The sequence below is a fragment of the Pseudorasbora parva genome, chromosome 2 (genome assembly GCF_024679245.1).
Source record: "Pseudorasbora parva isolate DD20220531a chromosome 2, ASM2467924v1, whole genome shotgun sequence".
Taxonomy (NCBI): domain Eukaryota; kingdom Metazoa; phylum Chordata; class Actinopteri; order Cypriniformes; family Gobionidae; genus Pseudorasbora; species Pseudorasbora parva.
In genome coordinates this window covers 41,339,576-41,360,073 of record NC_090173.1, presented here as the reverse complement: position 1 = coordinate 41,360,073, position 20,498 = coordinate 41,339,576, and the positions used below count along the sequence as shown (strand labels likewise).

Below are 20,498 nucleotides of genomic sequence, written 5' to 3'. Positions count from 1 at the left end.
ATACAGTCTTTTTCAAAATAATAGCAGTACAATGTGACTAACCGAATAATCAAGGTTTTTAGTATATTTTTTATTGCTACGTGGCAAACAAGTTACCAGTAGGTTCAGTAGATTGTCAGAAAACAAACAAGACCCAGCATTCATGATATGCACGCTCTTAAGGCTGTGCAATTGGGCAATTAGTTGAAAGGGGTGTGTTCAAAAAAATAGCAGTGTCTACCTTTGACTGTACAAACTCAAAACTATTTTGTACAAACATTTTTTTTTCTTCTGGGATTTAGCAATCCTGTGAATCACTAAACTAATATTTAGTTGTATGACCACAGTTTTTTAAAACTGCTTGACATCTGTGTGGCATGGAGTCAACCAACTTGTGGCACCTCTCAGCTGTTATTCCACTCCATGATTCTTTAACAACATTCCACAATTCATTCACATTTCTTGGTTTTGCTTCAGAAACAGCATTTTTGATATCACCCCACAAGTTCTCAATTGGATTAAGGTCTGGAGATTGGGCTGGCCACTCCATAACATTAATTTTGTTGGTTTGGAACCAAGACTTTGCCCGTTTACTAGTGTGTTTTGGGTCATTGTCTTGTTGAAACAACCGTTTCAAGGGCATGTCCTCTTCAGCATAGGGCAACATGACCTCTTCAAGTATTTTAACATATGCAAACTGATCCATGATCCCTGGTATGCGATAAATAGGCCCAACACCATAGTAGGAGAAACATGCCCATATCATGATGCTTGCACCTCCATGCTTCACTGTCTTCACTGTGTACTGTGGCTTGAATTCAGAGTTTGGGGGTCGTCTCCCAAACTGCCTGTGGCCCTTGGACCCAAAAAGAACAATTTTACTCTCATCAGTCCACAAAATGTTCCTCCATTTCTCTTTAGGCCAGTTGATGTGTTCTTTGGCAAATTGTAACCTCTTCTGCACATGCCTTTTTTTTAACAGAGGGACTTTGCGGGGGATTCTTGAAAATAGATTAGCTTCACACAGACGTCTTCTAACTGTCACAGTACTTACAGGTAACTCCAGACTGTCTTTGATCATCCTGGAGGTGATCATTGGCTGAGCCTTTGCCATTCTGGTTATTCTTCTATCCATTTTGATGGTTGTCTTCCGTTTTCTTCCACGTCTCTCTGGTTTTGCTCTCCATTTTAAGGCATTGGAGATCATTTTAGCTGAACAGCCTATCATTTTTTGCACCTCTTTTTATAGGTTTTCCCCTCTCTAATCAACTTTTTAATCAAAGTACGCTGTTCTTCTGAACAATGTCTTGAACGACCCATTTTCCTCAGCTTTCAAATGCATGTTCAACAAGTGTTGGCTTCATCCTTAAATAGGGGCCACCTGATTCACACCTGTTTCTTCACAAAATTGATGACCTCAGTGATTGAATGCCACACTGCTATTTTTTTGAACACACCCCTTTCAACTAATTCAACTAATTGCCCAATTGCACAGCCTTAAGAGCGTGCATATCATGAATGCTGGGTCTCATTTGTTTTCTGAGAATCTACTGAACCTACTGGTAACTTGTTTGCCACGTAGGAATAAAAAAATATACGAAAAACCTTGATTATTCTGGTTAGTCACATTGTACTGCTATTATTTTGAACAAGACTGTACATCACAAGGACATCAGTCTTAGATGTCCCAGAGATGTATATTTCTTTTTATAAAACAAGAAAGAAATCAGTGGAACTGTTGATGGTTTTCCATATAAAAGAAATGAGACATTTATTAGAAGTTAACAAAACATTGTAGCTTTAAGACCAACATTTCAAAAGTTAAAGTGAGAAGACCTGGGAGATAAAAAGGCAACTCTGAAAATTAAATTTAAGTTTACTTCTCAAATAGAGAAGCTTAAAAGAGCAATTTCTGGAGCATTTCAACAGGTGTCTTCTCTGTGAGGGTGACAGTAGGAAAGAGAGTTTTGGAGGGATGATCAAACGTCACTTGACTTAAAAATAGCACGTCATTGGCTACCTTATGTCATGGTTGTGTTGTGGCAGGAAGACAAACAGAAGGATAGATCAAATACTCAATGTTTAATTTTCAAATACAATGCCAATAGGGTAAACACAACATATCATAAAAGTGACCAGACACAGACTGAGTCAACAAGAGGAAATGAAATAGCAAAAAAAAAAAAAAAAAAAAAAATATTATTAGAGAGTAATTAATGGAACACAGCTGGGACAAAATTAACTAACAAGGAAGGGTAACCATGGTGACAGACAAGCCACAGAAAAACGAAGGGTGCGTCTCAATCAGCTCCCTAGTGCAGTAGTCATGGTACTGATCAGAGAATCAGCGCATTGACTAGCTGGGAATGTGATGAGCTGAGAGGCATTCATTTTATAATGGTTCAAAGCTTTGTTTTAAAAGCTATACAGGTCGTTATTTCACCATCAATATATGTCGTTTTTTTTTTTTTTTTGCGAACAAAAACTATTCTCATCGCTTCATAAAATTATTGTAGAGCCCCTGTAATGAGATGGACTTTTAACAACGTCTTTAGTGCCTTTTATGGGTCTTGAGAGAGGAAATGGCATTGGTGTCAGTGTCAATGTAGGTCTTTCTGAGCCATCGGATTTCAACAAAAATATCTTAATTTGTGTTCCGAAGATGAACAGAGGTCTTACGGGTGTCAAACGACATGAGGGTAAGTAATTAATGACAGAATTTACATTTTTGGGTGAACTAACCCTTTAAACTTCACTAACGGGTAAAGCTGTGTCCAAGCGTCCATTTAATTTGGCAGAAATTGGCATGTTGGTCTAACAAACTCTTCAGCAACCAGTGTGTCACGCAGCTAAACAGATTTTGTCAGTTGGTCAGCTAAATAAAACAGCGTTTGTGCCAAATAAGAAAGTTAGGGGCAGTTGTGATGTAACAATCACGGTTAATGTGAACATTTTAAAGCTATTTTTTATTTTTTTTATTTTTTAGCTTTTGGCACCACCATCTTACCACAGCATATGTCGTCACTGCGTTAGTTTGATGCGTTGGCCAACTTGTCTTTTTTTTCTTTTTTTTACACGTACACATGTTTTAAAAAAAATAATAATGAAGGAAGACAAACTTGATAGGATACATGCATTTCTTAGTTTTTTTAAATATGAAATAGTAAAGACGAAATTGTTAGGACTGAGCCTAAACCCATGTCAAATCTAAATTCATTTGAGCCGAGACAGCGAGGGGGCTGACAGCACGTACCGTTACGGGTGGAAGAAGTTGTGAACCTGCTGGTTTGGGGTGAAGAGCGGGTCGGAAACATCACCTGGTGTAGGTGTGGATGGTGAACACTGATGCCCACAGTGTCCATCTGCTGTCTTCAAAGCTAATCTGGACCATTGAGTGGTCGCTTCATCATGGTACGTTGGCGCATGTTTTTTACGCATTTAACTAGTGGCCATGAGAAATAGATATCGTTCCCTCAACATTACGATCTCGAGAATTTATTGAAGGGAAGCAAACAGCATTCACCGTAGGCCTAGTCTGGGTTTGTTGTGGTTTTTTTTGTTTAGGATAAATTTGTTATGACTCAGCTGTTGTAAGTCTTAAGTTTTTGTAAGTTTGTAACTTTGTAAGTTTTTTTCTTTTTTTTTTTGGCAAGAATATATTTGTTGAAATATTTGATTAGTTTATAAATATGGGGGATTTTGGAAGCTGAACAACAGTTCTGTAGTTAATTGGCTGGGCAGTTTTAATTTGATATAGCAGCAGTAGCTATATGCACATGGAATTAATGGAATATTTACTTTACATTAACCTGATCATAAGAACAATTTACAATTCTTTTGTTCACAAACATGTATTTACTATTAATTACATAATCACACTCGTGTGTTAAAATGAAGTATTTAGTCAATAATCTGTTAATGGGTTAAAAAATACATCATAGGCACATTTGATCCTTCGACAGATGAGTCTGCATTAATCAAACTGCAAATGTTTTAACCTAGCTTTTATTAGGTATTGGTAGGGAGAAAAATGGTATATCAGTGATGTGGCTTTATTGCTGTGGATTATTTATTTAGCAGGTTTCCAATATTCTCAGCAACTCTGTATGGTGGGATCAATCTAGAGCCCTCGGCATCGAACTGCTCATTCTGCTCGTGTGTCCCCTTAATTAAACCATCGAAACTAGAGTACACCAACTTGCTATTCCTAAAGCACACAGGAACAAACAGAGTGTGGTGAATCTTAACTCCATCCCATATATACTGATCAGGCATAACATTATGACCACCGACAGGTGAAGTGAATAACACTGATTATCTCTTGGCACCTGTTAGAGGGTGGGAAATATTAGGCAGAAAGTGATTATTTAGTCCACAAAGTTGAAGTGTTAGAAGCAGGGAAAAAAATGGTAAACGTGTTTGAGTGAGTTTGACAAAGGCCAAATTGTGATGGCTAAACTGCAGCTCTTCTGGGGTAGATATAGAAAGGTGTCAGAATACACAGTGCATCACAGTTTGTTGCATATGGGGCTGCATAGCCACAGATCAGTCAGGTTTGCCCATGCGGACTCTAGAACTAGACCACAGAGCAATGGGAGACGGTGGCCTGGTTTGATGAATCACGTTTTATTTTACATCATGTGGATGACTGGGTGTCTGTGTCACTTACCTGGAGAACACATTGCACCAGGATGCACTATGAGAAAAAGGCAAGCAGGCTGAGGTAGTTTGATGATTTGGGCAATGTCCTGCATGTAAACCTTGGGTCCTGCCATTCATGTGGATGCTAAGCATTGTTATAGAGCATGTACACTGTTTCATGGTAAAGGTATTCCCTGTTGGCTGTGTCCTTTTTCAGCAGAGTAATGTGCCCTGCCACAAAGCAAAAATGGTTCAGGAATGGTTTGATGAGCACAACAACGAGTTTGAGATGTTGACTTGGCCTCCAAATTCCCCAGATCTCAATCCAATCGAGCATCTGTGGGATGTGTTGAACAAACAAGTCAATAATCAAGCACCACAACCAAATATACCTTCAATGTAATTGTTTTCTATTATTAAAAATGCACAGATGTGTGCAAGTGTCCAAAACATGAGTGAAATATTATTTCCACAAATAATTAGAGAAATATATTTCCCATGAGAAGCTCTTCTACAGTCTTACCGCTTTATCATCTAATCTGTTCAAAGAGAAGCATCTCTGGGAAATGGGTTTTACTTTCATACATACACAGAAAGGCTGCAAAGATTTAATTTCTTTTCATAATGAGCAGTATGCATAGCACCTTTGCTTAGCTGTGCTTTTCTCTTTGAATACAGAGCCAAGATAAATGCTTGATGCCCTTGGAAATAATTCCAAGGACATTAAGTGTCCTTGATGGTTTTCTTGACAGAAACCAATGGATGGTCAGCAAGATATTGGATTCGGACAGAGACTGGAGAAGAGATATTCTGATGATTACCTTGTACATAATTTTCCAAACTCAATGGAACATGAAGTTTTAATCTACCCCAGTCGATCTGAGAAAGCAGCTGCTGGTAAACATACGCCATAATTTCACCACAGGGTGTCAGTCATCGTCTTAATAGTGACAGCGATGCTGGAGTGTGTTGACACCTGATGAACACGATCCTTTATTTGTATTAGGGCCGGGACTCAATTAAAAAAATTAATCGAATTAATTAGAGGCTAAGTAATTAATTATTACTAATTAATGCTCATTCTTTGAAAAACGTTCCACAGTGCAAAAATAAGTGTGGTTAAAAATTATTATTATTATTATTATTTTTTGCTTAATTAATTAACACGTTAAAGTCCCGTAGTTAATTAATCTTAATTAACGCTTTAAAGTCCCGGCCCTAATTTGCATTAAAGGGTTAATGGCGGATTAGCACTTCTGAGAGTACATCGGCTCGGTGCAGTAAAAAGTCCCGGCCGAAACATCTTTCCTCACACCTCCCCCTCACTCTCTCATTTCTGTCAATAGGAAGATGTGAGGAAAGATGTTTCGGCCGGGACTTTTCACTGCACCGAGCCGAAGTACTCTCAGAAGTGCTATTCCGCCATACATTATAGTTTTTCATAGTAGAATGAAAAAAAAAAAGAAACATTTCAGGAACGTGCAAGGTAGTAAGTTAAAGCGTCTAACCTTAGATCTCTGTTCCATTCTGCTGCAGGCAGCTGAGTCCGTATGGATACATTTTTGATATCATCCAGCTTCTCTAAATACCTCTGTCTGGCGCTGGTAGCAATTTCTCCCTGTAGTTAACCTCCATTTCTTTTTATTTTCCATTTTGAAATTTCTCTGTTTAAAGGACGTGATAATTCCTCGAGCCATCTTTCCTGCTCCGATCTCTGTATCGCGCTTACAGTGTTGCCCCTGGCAACCAATAGCGTCAGATCCCAAAATGGTGGACGGGCCCAAACACCGCCCAATTTATCACGTGACAGCAAGCTACCATGACGTATGTCCTCATTCTCAATAGCATCTCTGGTGAAGAAATTTATGCATTTGAAGATTTTTAAAAATGTATTTAGAGTAGGCCTTTCCGGAAGGTTTTTGTTGTTGTTATAAAAAACAGTGTTCTATTTCTAGGTGAATACATGTATGGTTATGCATTAGCAACATAATTCACAATTTGAGTGGAGTTTGCTATAATTATGGGTAGGTATGCCTCTTTCTGATACTTTCCTGAGAGTTTAACAAGTTGATCTGGACACAACATGAATTCAGTGATAGGGTTGCGCACGGTTTCCAAGCAATATAACCACATGCCAAGGGCAGTTTCACACTGGAAAAGTCCCAGATTGAGAGTTTAAAGACTGCTTATGGTCCATTTTGAAGGTGAAGGTAAACGTGTATGTCTGCTAAGGCTGCTAAGGCAAAATAAAATAAAATATTTATAATAATTTTTTTTTAATGTGGTTTCAAAAAGCTGCTATAACCAAAAACATTTGTGATTGAAAGAAAAGCCTTGAATGTTTTGAGTATTTTTCCACTCAAAGCCTTTTATAACACTCTACAGTCAAGGTAGAAAAAAAAGACAAAATTTTCAAGACTAAAAGCTACAACATACGCCACAGGAACAGAGAAAAAAGTTCTGGCTCCCAGGGCTGCCTGCGAGAACAAAATTAAGTAATTTTGTTCCCGCAGCCCTGGTTTGGGAGTTCTCGCAGCTTGTTCTCGACACATCGCCTGAGCAGAACTGTTTTCTTGAGGGTGTCTGAGAACTATTGTGTGATTGGTCAGACATTTAAAGTGCGGAGAAACGCAGATGATCGGAACCTGCTTTTCTCGTGAAGTATGGAAAGTATTGGCCAGAACGAACTTTGTTCTTGTTCCTTGAGAAAACGAACAAATTTCTTTGTTCTTGCAGAGTATGTATCAAGCTTAAATATAAAAGAAAGACCAATAACAAAAAAATAAGTTCTTGATGAAAACTCCAGCATTGCTGGTCGCCAGCATAAGGTATGTTTTGCGTGCTGGAATCAGCATGTGATGCTGGTTGCTGGTCTCCATGGAAGCGGGAATGATGGTGGACAAGCTACAGCAGCTCAGTTTTGCTTGAGAACAGCATGACTATGCTGGCCCACCAGCTCTATACCAACATTAACCAACATTGAATTCATGCTGGTTTATACTGCATTTTTCAGCAGGGGTTCTGTAAAAGCTATTAATAAACTCATGATTACATCTGTTTTTGTTTGGGAACCTGGTTTAAAAACACAAATTATTCTTTTTTTTTAAATTCCTTTTGGAAAAACAGGTGTCGTGGAAATTAAGTGCACGCTTGTCCTGAAAATAAGCTTTTTGTTTTTGAATTACTCACTCTCCCACAAGTGATTGCTCATCAGCAATGCAAAAATATCAACCCTTTAGACTGGATTGTCATTACATCACAGAACATATTATTATGAGAATAGCATAGGTAAATTGGGGCACAAGCAACTGAAGAGAGCTAAGCCATCTGCACTCCTCTCTCAAGACCTGCACAATTTGTTCAAGAGGAGGAGGATTGAGCCATGCAAACTATCTTCTGTAAGGTAGATCAGGACAGCAGACAGAAAAGATATGGTGGACTGAGCTGACCGTTTATCTCAAAAGGCCTGTACAGAGCAAGATATAGCTAGACGCATACTGAATTATAAAAAAATAATAATGAAGATACACACAACCTTATCGGCTTATATAAACTTATAGAGCAACATTCACGTGGTCAGGCTTTTTTGAAAAACTTTAGACAGATTTACATAGATAGATATGATTTTACCTAATGTTTAAATTGTTGATTTGAATGGAAAGGAGGATACATGCCTTTCAAATTTGAAGGAGCATCTTGTGAAGCAAAGCCCTTTGAGAATTGTATTATTCTCAGATGCATTTGGCTAATTGCTTTTATGCAAGAATGTGGCTTTGATCATGATCAGTTGCATTACTGTGGAAGACATTAGAGCCAACCTTGTGTTTGAGATTTGATGAAAAAAAGTCATACAGCTTTTTATGGCAAAGTCTTTGTTGTAAATTAGATGTGAAAGCCCTTAAATTATGTCTATACTGTATGTTGCCACATTTCATAAAATGTGTTTTCAGATGTGTATTAAATTCACACCTATAAAAGAAAAGGTTCTGTAGGCAGACCGTGGATGGTTGAAACAGGTTATTTGTAATGGTACCAATGTCTCTGATGAGGAACAAATTAAAAATCACCCAATTTGCTTCATACATGCTCTGTTAAATGTAAGAAAATAACAATTTTTTTACTTCCTTTAATTGGTTATGGCAGTTCCTGCTTTTGTTAGTTTTAATGTTTTTGTTTAGTTGTATTATACCTTCTTTTTTCAGTATGCCTGCGGGTCAGGGGTGTATAAACTTGGTCCAGGGGGAGGGTCACTGTCCTGCAGAGTTTGGCTCCAATTCGCCTCAACACACCTGCCTGGAAGTGTCTAGTATGCCTTGTACATTAGCTGGTTTAGGTGTGTAGTTGGGGTTATAGCTGAACTCTGCAGTATGGTGGCCCTCCAGAAGCAGGATTTGACACCCCTGGCATAGGCCTTCCTTGGAAGAGAAAGACAAACTCAGGGACGTAAAATGAGCATTTGCTCACTTTATTCATTTTTGTTACACACATGCACACATCAATTATGTTAAAAAGCCTGTGTTGAATTCAAACACCCCAGTGTAGCACTCGCGCCTTTTGCAGTTTTAAAATGCATACACTACATCTGACCAGTGTGTCGTCACTCAGACGTAGCGTAAGCATTTTGAACTGCGAGAGGTGCAGGTGCTACACTTTTTACGTAAGTTGAATACAGAAGGCAGTTTGCTGGGAGATAGATGATTTACTTTATAAACGTTCAAATATGAGTTTTTTTTCTTACTCAAACGCATCCATGCGCTTTAGAAGGGCTTTATTAACCCCCCGGACCAGGTGGAACAGTTTTATTATGGACAGATGCACTTCAAAAATGACCAACAGTCACTGTCATTATAAAGCTTTGAAGAGCCAAGACATTTTTAATATAACTCATAGAATGGCTTGAGGGAGAGTAAATCATAGGATAATGTTCATTTTTAAGTGAACTAACCCTTTAAATTTTATTAGGGTTTATTTTTTTTTTCTATTGCTTTGGTTAGGCAGCCCTTTTTTGGACTAGTTCTTCCCAGTATAAGTCAGACCTTTGCCTTTTCACTCAGGCTGCGTTTACACCAATTGTGTAATTGCCTGATGTAGAAATTAAAACATTCTCAAGTCCTCGAGGCCTATGCTGCGTCCCAATTTGTCTACTACTTATACTACGTCTTAAAAGTATGTACTCTTTTTGTGAAGAAAAAGTATATACTTTTGAGTGTGTATAGCAGAAAAGTATGCAAGCTTCGGGACATTCTACTTCGCCATCTTTAACGGACTCTGTCGCTTAGTTACGAGCATCCCGTCACCGTTTATCTGCCCTGTCAATCATCGTCAGATTCGTCACAGTTCAAATCCTCCACATTCAGAATAATCTCCTACCGTATCGGAGAGAAATGTAGCCGCTCGTTGATCTGCCATTTGTGGGTCTTTAATGCAGAGACTCCTCGTGTGTTTGCAGTTTAAATATAATGATGCATTTAACAGTTAGTGGCCAAACGTATAATTACAAAAGTTCACAATGCTGCTGCAGGTGAAATATAATGTGGACAACACTGAATAAATAAATATATTTTTGTCAGGTTAAATATTGATAGTTGGTTACTCAAACCCCTTTATCTAATCTTCTCTACTTAACCATCGGACTCGCACATCCGTCATGTTTGTAGTGTGCCAGTGGATCGTGTTCCGGTGGTCCCGAGTCTCGAGATCCCGAGTCCTGACACAGCCTGTGCTGAGCTTCTTTGTGGCAGCGCTACTACATGCTTGGGAGAAACAAAGGACCTCCTCTGGAGACTCAGGGTTTGTTTCTGAGCAGCCTGCGGTAGTCTTGGAGGAGTGTCCTGAGCTGCCCAAGTGCATTCACTTGCCGTGGCCGGCCCGAGCACAGAGTCCGGAGAGGGCTCCGGCCCGAGCACAGAGTCCGGAGAGGGCTCCGGCCCGAGCACAGAGTCCGGAGAGGGCTCCGGCCCGAGCACAGAGTCCGGAGGGGGCTCCGGCCCGAGCACAGAGTCCGGAGGGGGCTCCGGCCCGAGCACAGAGTCCGGAGAGGGCTCCGGCCCGAGCACAGAGTCCGGAGAGGGCTCCGGCCCGAGCACAGAGTCCGGAGAGGGCTCCGGCCCGAGCACAGAGTCCGGAGGGGGCTCCGGCCCGAGCACAGAGTCCGGAGAGGGCTCCGGCCCGAGCACAGAGTCCGGAGGGGGCTCCGGCCCCAGCACAGAGTCCGGAGAGGGCTCCGGCCCCAGCACAGAGTCCGGAGGGGGCTCCGGCCCCAGCACAGAGTCCGGAGGGGGCTCCGGCCCCAGCACAGAGTCCGGAGGGGGCTCCGGCCCCAGCACAGAATCCGGAGGGGGCTCCGGCCCCAGCACAGAGTCCGGAGAGGGCTCCGGCCAACTACCAGTCTGTGCCCCAGCCCAGCAGCCTGCTGTATGCACAGACCTATGACAGCCTGTGCCGCCCTGGCCTCCTGAACTGTTTGGGCTGCCCTGGCCTGTCCCTCCAGTCCCGCCCGATCCGCCCCAGGTCCCAATGCGCTTCCAGTGTCCGCTATGGCCAGTACATTCCATACTTCACCTGAAAAGCAGGTTCCGATCATCTGTGTTTCTCCACATTAACCACAACAACTTTAAATGTCTGACCAATCACACAATAGTTCCCGGACACCTGCAAGAATAAAGTTCTGCTCAGACGATGTGTCGATAACAAGCTACTAGAACTCCCAAACCGGGGCTGTGAGAACAAAATAATGTCATTTTGTTCTCGCAGCCCCGGGAGCGAGAACTTTTTTTTTTTCTGTTCTTTCAGAGTATGTTGAAGCCTTAGGGGCCCTAGAAGTCAGCTTTCTATACATACATGGTACGGGGGCCCAGCAAGATGGTTTGTACCCAGGGCTCAAAATTTGGTGCTACGCCGCTGGGCATTGTATCCCTTTTAATTTATTTTCAGATTATTCTTGCATTATTAAGCAGAGCTTCAGACAAAAATGAAAGTTCTGTCGTCATTTATTCACCCTCAAGTTGTTCCGTACCTTCGATTTCTACAAGGACATGAACACTTTTTACAAGTCTGAATCTCATAACAATGGCAATTTCGACATGGTGTGATCCCACAATCAGAACTTAATAGCACTGTGATTGTAGCACTGTCCCACAAAGGAAGCAAATTTCTGAAGACCGTCACAAAAAAAAAGTTATCAGCAGCATGGAAAAGATTACAAAGCATAACCTCGCCAACAAACCACGATCAGAGCCAGATAAGCTAAATGGAAAAAGCTTGTAATAGTCACTCACTAGTGTTGCCTGTAAACTGTAAGCCTGTGATTAATTCAATTCACAATTATTTGTAGCGCTTTTCACAACACATTGTTTGAAAGAAGCTTTACAGAATGCATGTGTATACATTAGATTTTAGAGGGATATGTTATCATAGGTGACTGTGTAATATATATATACACTGTAAAAAAATATTGTTCTTTTTTGTTGGTTTAACTTAAAAAAGTAAGTAACCTGGTCGCCTTAATTTTGAGTTTATTGAAATTAAAAATTTGAGTTGATACAATGAAGGAAATTTGTTTAATAAATAGAAACTCTAAATATTTTTGTATGAACCACATTAAAAAATTGATATATCATGAAAATAGCACTTTTTGGCATGTTTCACTGCGTCATCAGAAATAAAACACACACAATTCCCCAATATGCTCACAAAATCTTTTAATAATATTTGAATAAAGGTTTTCGAATATCACAAAATGTTCATTGTATTAACTCAAAATTTTAAAATCAATGAACTCAAAATTTTAAGGCAACCAGGTAACTTTTTTTCTAAATATTTTTTTACAGTGTGTATATATATATATATATATATATATATATATATATATATATATATATATATATATATGCAACAAACTATATAATGTGAATAATCTTGATTTTTTTTCTTAGTTAATATTTATATAATTCAGATATAAATTATTTGATTATTATTGATTGGATTTTCAACCCTAATAATAATCAGCAGGCTTCTCTATCAGCAAAATCACATCCTCTGTACAGATGAACTTAAAGTGGGTTATATTTCAATAGACCCTTTATCACTTATGCACACCCACGTTCTGGATCGATTGTCTGATTGTTGAGGCACATTCTGCTGCCTTGAAACTGTGACAAAAGCACTGCCACGCTCCCACGGGCTCTGCTTCATTAGAGAGTAGGAATGGGTTAGTATAGGCATGCCTGACAGCCACTGATAGAGCAACAGATGATGCCAAAAGCTGTGCTACTTTGTCATGCATACTTTAGCTGTCTCTAGTCTGGATCGGGATCAGAAGAACGCGGTCTGACATTTTGGGGCCTTTTTGATAAGAGTCCGACAATTTACACACACTAAAAAACGTTGGGTTATTTTTTGTACCCAACCGTTGGGTTACACATATTGGGTCAATATGTTGGGTTATTTTGCAAAATGTTGGGTTATTTTAACATCGTTAAAATAATAACCCGGCCGTTGGGTTAAATACGGTTTCCCCAGTGACGGTTCAAATTTTAACCGTCCAGTTACTGCCAACAGAAGACGCTGCTGCAGCCTGATTATGAAATGAAAGGTAAGACATGCCATTTTATGAATACAACTCTTATAACATTATGTATTGTGTACTGAAACGTTGAATATAGTCGAAAACTGAATTTTATTAAAAAAATCCCTTTAATGCTCTCTGGAAAAATGAGATAGATTGGAAATAAACCATAGCTATCCCAGTTAGCTCGCTAGCAGTAATAAAGTAAAAACATTATTCTAGTGTACCTATTTAGAAACTTAATACGGTGATACAGAAAGTAAGTAACTAATGCCTAGTCTGAAATCACTATCTAAAGCCGCGCGGAGCATTATCAGCTCGGCCCGTGCAGCGCGAGCTCAGACCCGGTCACACGACACCACAGCAGCGCTGTGAGATCCAGGGGGAAGCGTTTGAATTCGCCGAATATCCAACAGTATAACTTACTACTCTAAATATCTGTTGTGAGATGAATGAGTGCAGATATTCACAACAGCATTGACGCAGAAAACTGAAATATTGTGCTAACAATTGTAACGTTAGTTCACGACAGTTAGAATGTTTTCCAACCCACAAATTACCTAGTTTTACCGTAGTAAGTTAACACAAACTGCAACTATGATAATTTGGCAGAAATGTGGTAGGCCTATATTCATAATGAATGTTGTCATATGAATATATATTATGCATGTTACTATTAAACGTATTACAGGAGTAGCTAAATCATACAACCATAGTACGTTTTCTTATGAAGCTATGACAGTTTTTGCCTTTATTTTAAATATGTTGTACTAAATGTGTTATATACCTGTGTTTTAGACCAATGGATTCATTTGTGAAGCAAAGACTAGAACAGTTGAACCTCTGCCATTTAATTAAAGGTGAGTACGATATTGAAACAAGTTGTACACAATTATTTTTTAAAGACTAGTTTACTTTTCTGGTTATTTTTTTCCCCCTGCTTCATTCTAATGCAGAGGAAGGATTGGATCTCAGTGGTTCTCGACTCTAGTCCTGGAGTATCCCCAATAGTACACAAGTTCGACGTCTTCCTAATCTGACGCATATTTCCGGGTTTGGAGTCTCTACTAACAAGTTGGTAAGTTGAATAACATTAGATTGGCCAATGTGCAGTGCAGGGTCTACTACAGAACCAGGTTATTTGGGAAACAACCAGTTTATTATTATTTTTTCAGCTGTCTTCTCATTTTCATACAGTATGTTTTAATTTCAATAAGTTGTTTTGGTTGTGTCTAAGTGCATATGAAATCAGGTCCACACATTTGGTATAGGTGAAAACTGTTTTTTTCTCTTTTTCTGTAAACTTGTCTTTCAAAGATGATCATGGAGAAATTGCCTTTAAAACCCTTCCTGCCATCCTGCCATCATCGCCATACCTCACAAATGGACAACATGGTGTGTCCAACATATGCTGAAATGAAGAGAAGCTTAATTACATTCACCCATCAGCCTGTAAGGTAAAGCAACACTATCAAATTAGCTTTGATAAAGTGCACTGCTCATATGCATCCATTTATTATTTGCTTTAGTGATTTTGCTTGTTAATAGATTATCCAATAGTTTACCCAAAAAATATCCCATTATGTACTCACCCTCAAGTCATCCTAGGTGTATATGACATTCTTCTTTCAGACGAACACAATCAGTTATTAATAATTGTCCTGACTAATCCAAGCATTATAATGGTCAAAATTTGAAGCCCAAAAAAGTGCATCCATCCATTATGAAAGTAATCCATAAGGCTCCATGAGGTTAATAAGGGCCTTCTGAGGTGAATCGATGGGTTTTTGTAGAAAAATATCCATATTTAAAACTTTATAGACTAAAATAACAAATTTTCGACAGACAGCCTTCCTTATTCAACTTACAAAGAAACTGTAACGCCTCTCGCAAATCAAAGCGGTTACGCTACGTCCAACTTTATCGTCTCGACATTTACGTTTTTTTACGCTACGTCCGACGTTATTCTCACAGCAGTTACGCTTTTTTCAGAAGTTGAATACTTAATGCGGTCCACTGGAAGCTAGATATTTTACTTTATAACGTGTTAAATATGGATATTCTTCTTACACAATCCCATCAATTCACTTCAATGGGTTCTTATTAATCTCCGGAGCCGTGTGAAGCACTTTTATAATGGATGGATGCATTTTTGGGCTTCAAATTATGGGCTTCCATTATAAAGCTTTGAAGAGCCAGGATATTTATTAATATAACTCAGATTGTATTTGTCTGAAAGAAGAATGTCATACACACCTAGGTTGGCTTGAGGGGGAGTAAATCATGGAATCATTTTCATTTTTGGGTAAACTATCTCATGAATTACCCTCGTGTCGTTGTAAGACTTTAGTTGTTCTTTGAAACACAAATGTTAAAGAAATCTGCAAGGTTTCTGTCCCTCCATTGACGACCTACGCAACTACCACTTTAAGACCCAGGACAGACAGCATTAAAGTAATCCATGGGATTCAAGTGGTCTAACCTCAGTTTTATGAAGCGACACGAGTGCTTTTTGCAACAACAACACACAAAAAAAAAACATAACACAACAACATTTGCTCTCTTTTCAACACAACACGCATGCGTCTAGGGGCTCTCGTGAACATGTGTTGAGATTAATGTTTTGTAAATAAAGTGGTAAATTATGGTTAAGGGATAGAATATACGCTTGTCACTTCATAAAACGGAGGTTAAATTACTGGAGTCACATGGATTACTTTAATGTCTTTACTGCCTTTCTTGGCCTTTCTGTGTTCCGAAGATGAACCAAAGTCTTACGGGTTTGAAACAGCATGAGGATTAGTATGTTGATTGGTGAAAAATGAACAGCAGATGTAATGACTAATTAGTGACAATTTCTTTAATTCAGTACAACACTGCTTCATTGCAACTTTGACGTAATTTAACACTGCTGATGTTGTCACAGTGCAAGCAAACTGAACTTTTTTTAAATTCTTTTAAGGTTGGAACTAACATGGAGCATTAGCTGAACAGTGAGACAAGCCAGGATCCACATGACGATGCTTGGTGACAAAGAGACCTCGCTGATTTTTTTCATTTTCATTGTGGAGGCAGTTGAACAGAAGACCTTATTTCAAGCACTGGCTGTATGTTTCAGATTTTTTATTTATTTATGACATGAACTATCCAAAGACCTCTGCCCCATTTGGGAGATTTTGTAGCATGCAAACTTGAATATATATTTTGCTGCCTCATTAAAAACTTTGATTATCATAATTTGTATTTGTTTCGCTACATATGTTTACAACACATCAAGGCATACAGTGTACAATGTAGATTTTTTTAATAAAGTTGTTTATTTCTGGAAGAATTTAATATTATGAATTTGTGTATTCTGTCCATATTTGTATAGGTTTTTAATTTAATATTTGTTGTGTTCATTTTTAATTTTTGTTTTGTATATACACCTTTTATGTATGTTTACCTTATGTACATTTTTGTGTATTATGTGTGCTGTGTATTTTGAATTTAATATTTACACATTTATGTATATTTACAATAAATATTTACTCCCCAATATTTAGTTTGACATTTACAATATATATTTTAAAGCACATTTATTGTTTTATACAAATAAAAAATCTGTATTTGAAAACAATGGGTATTTTATTTATTAAAATAACGGCATGAATAAAAATAAAAATTTAACTCAACTGTTGGGTTACTTTTAACCCAACTGTTTTTTAACCCAATGCATTGGGTTAAAATAACCCAACGTTGGGTAGGTGCTATACCAACCCACAGTTGGGTTACGTGTTGGGTTATTTTTAACCCAACATTTTTAAGTGAGCACAGTCGTACAATTGATGACATGCAGAGGCAGTGAATGGCTTGTAGGACTTGAACAAGCCGTTGATAAATTGTCATTTCACATCAGTAATTTTCCCCCATTCTTCAAAAATATACAAACTGCTATATAATACAGATGCACAAAATTAGCAAGAGGCTCACATTTAGAGGACAGATATGGCATGTGCAAAGCTATGACCTGGTTTTAATGTGACAAATACAATAACTGAGCCATCAGAGGTGTAGGATCTGTAAGGCTTCTAACATGATTGCAAGCCTCACAGTCCACCACATTAAATTACCAAACGCAAGGGAGAAATGTTGAAACTCTTCAATAAAAGAACTGTAGTTGAAATCTGTGCTCTTTTGAATTCATGCCCAAGACACCATCCTGCTTTATTTTGAGCTACATTAAAATGTACAGAGTGAATGAAAAGAGATGATTTCAGATGCGGTGTAGAGCAGGTTTTATTTAATCATGTATCAAGAGGTGCAAATTAGAGGAACAATATTAAAATGATTAAATATTGAAAGTGGTATCATTAGGTAGGGTTGTATCTGCGTGATGAAGGATGTAAAATCTGTCCCCAGATACTAATAGCAATCTTCCACAGTATGGTATTTTCCATCCATTTCAGGAAATGTCGTTATCCATCTAAAGATTGGCAAAAGAGCCAGATATTTAACTTCTTTCCTTGGTAATCAGATCCACAGAAGTAGCCGTAATAGAAACCGTCCCCTAAATCACATCACTTTTTATTGGGTGTGCATGGCAACATGTGGTAGTGTTTATTGCACATGCTATGTGATGGATTTTTTTTTTCTCACCAGAAAGACCCAGCTGAGCGGTTGTTATTGATCTCAGAGTGGCAGGAATGGCACAAGATAATTTACTCTCTGGGCTTAAAGGATTATTTCACTTCAAAATTAATTTCCTGATATTTTACTCACCCCCATCTCATCCAAGATGTTCATGTCTCTCTTTCTTCAGTCGTAGAGAAAATAAGGATTCCAGGATTTTTCTCCTCACCATTGTGACCAGCAAAATGTTGAAGGTCCAAATCAAAGCAGTTTTTTCCGAAGGGCTTCAAAGGCTCTGCGTGATCCCAGATGAGGAATAGGGTCTTATCAAGTGGTCATAAAAACAACAACAACAAAAAACGGTCACACTAAACATTGGTGGAAGTACAGCCCCAAGTGAACATGTGAGGGCTAATACAAATGCCATTTACCAAAAAAAAAAAAAAACGAAACCCCTTTTTCAACTGTCTGACATCGTTTTTTTTTGCTTTTGTTTGTATTAGTCTTCGCATGTGCACTTTGTAAACATGGGGGTGGTACTTCTGCCTAGTGTGACATTTTAGACGTGATTGCACAATCACTGGAGAGCCGCAGAGTAGCCCAAGATTAGGAATTTAGGTTTAAAAGTATAATCATTTATAATATAATCTTTTTTTTTTTCTTTTTTTTAAATGATCCATCTAGAGAAGACCCTATTCCTCGTCCTGGATCGTGCAGATCCTTAATGTTTTCCTGATGAAATGAACCAATATTTTTACACAAATGCACCCATGTGTGCACATGCGCCTTTTTGAGGACATAAGTTAAAGTCATTCTGCTTGTGCCTGTTTATGTCTCTGAAATCTTGTCATTAGGATGTCTTCAGCAAATAAATGACACTTAATTGAGGAAGCTATCTCAGGCTTGGCTGTCTAATTAAGAATCTTGACTAAGTGCCTCTTGAGTCAAATATATAAATAACTTCACTGTGTTCTTGATCAGAGGATGGTGGAATCCAATGGACCATAGTGAGGTTTGACGTCATGTTTTTTGATGTGAATGAAATCAATGGTGCATGTGAGGGACAAATCGAGCTGCACGACTGTGAGTATTGTGTTGCAGCAAAACGAGTTAATAAAAAGTTAATATTGAGTAACTTAGCCCCAAATGATGTCACAGTTGTGTTTTGTGCCCGAATGAATCTTTGGAAAACATATTTTTCGAAAATTAGAAATTAGAGACAAACAGGGAAAACATAACACCATGATAATAAAACGGAACACAGCTGTTACATCCCCATGTATGACAGAATTTAATTAGATAAATAGCAGTTGCAAACCTTTTACAAAATATACTTACTCATCTCTGCAGCAATAAAATGTGCAACACTTAACTCTATTACTCGCAAAATATATATTATATCTAATTCATTTTCATCTACAGCATAATACACTACTGTATAAGACACAAACAACTAGCATGTCTCATTATAATACAAATCTCACTCATTTTCCTCCAGGATTCCTGTTCATTTGCTGCTAACAAAGACCAAAATAAATGTAGTTTGTGCCTACCTACGTTTTTTTGTGCCTACCTACGTTTTTTTTTTTTGTGACGTCAGTGTTATGTAAACCGCAGTCAATGTAACTGAAATTCACAGCAGATGTAATGAGCATTATTGAGGAACACTGAAGTGTTCGGATATTTTTTGGGGACCAATTAGTATTGAGAAATATTTAAATGGTTACTCAAGGTTACATTTCAATGCACAAATCATGTAGATTAAGTATGTTAACATATTAGAGTGTTTAATGAATGGGGTTTTCACAGGAAACAGTTGAGGGCTAAGAGGAATTTACTGTTGCCAGTAGGTTACTATGTATGTCTTCTTAATTCTACAGCTTGTCAGATATGCTAAATGAACTGTAATGACACTGAGAGCTTCAATAAACATCATTGGGTGAACTAACTGCTTACACTATGTGCATATAAACGGCAGTAGGGGCTTAATTGTGCATGGAAGCTTTCAAATAATGTGCAGAACAAGCCAAGGCTTCATTTACTTTGCTGCATTACTGATGTGTGCTTGTTGTAATATTAAAGCTTTTTACATTTTCATGACTGGTTTGTTCCATATTTATGAGCAATGTTTGGTGATATATTTTCAAAAAGCAAAGAGTGTAATAAGATTAAATAGCCCATGTCCACAATAAATAAACATAAACCCAGTATATCTGCTGGTGAGGAAAGTGTCTTTCTGGGCTGATATGTAATGATTACCAAAGTGCTTCTCCATGTGAAGAAATATTATAATTTATGAGGTTTAGAAAGTCTGCCTTGAATAAGATTGAGGACATTTTCACTGAAAGCCTCTAGATAGAAACTATGGCTAAATGAAAATGATTTGCTTTTACCTTTTTCTTAGTGTAGACTATGTTGTTGTAATAACTTGCATCTGAACTGCTTTTTATGGTTCATGCGTCAATGCTTTCCTCACTCCTTTGGCTTCAAGTTGTTTTTCAATCGAAGACATACAATTTTAATTTCCACTTAATGCTGCTGCTGTCTTATTGAGCCTCCAGGGGAAATACAGTTTGATCTAGTATGAAACATCTCCCAAAGCCTTGTTCAAGGTTGCTCAGCGTACTGCTAAATGCACTGGGGCCTTTTTATCTTCTGATTTATTTGCATATATTAAAACATTAGGCTGGCCCAAGAGGAA

General features: G+C 38.3%; 1 long non-coding RNA gene across 3 annotated transcripts; it reads left to right on the top strand.

The window, feature by feature from the left end:
• The first annotated feature begins 13,103 nt into the window (after positions 1-13,103).
• LOC137054044 (uncharacterized) lies at positions 13,104-16,818 on the top strand. 3 transcript variants are annotated; one of them, XR_010899958.1, is made up of 5 exons: positions 13,104-13,213; positions 13,985-14,046; positions 14,143-14,264; positions 14,504-14,643; positions 16,149-16,818. It is a non-coding gene; the product is annotated as an uncharacterized lncRNA (long non-coding RNA). The 3 variants fall into 3 exon arrangements; XR_010899959.1 differs by having other exon boundaries at positions 13,106-13,213; positions 14,504-14,638; XR_010899960.1 differs by lacking the exons at positions 13,104-13,213; positions 14,143-14,264 and having other exon boundaries at positions 13,233-14,046.
• Positions 16,819-20,498: the final 3,680 nt, after the last annotated feature.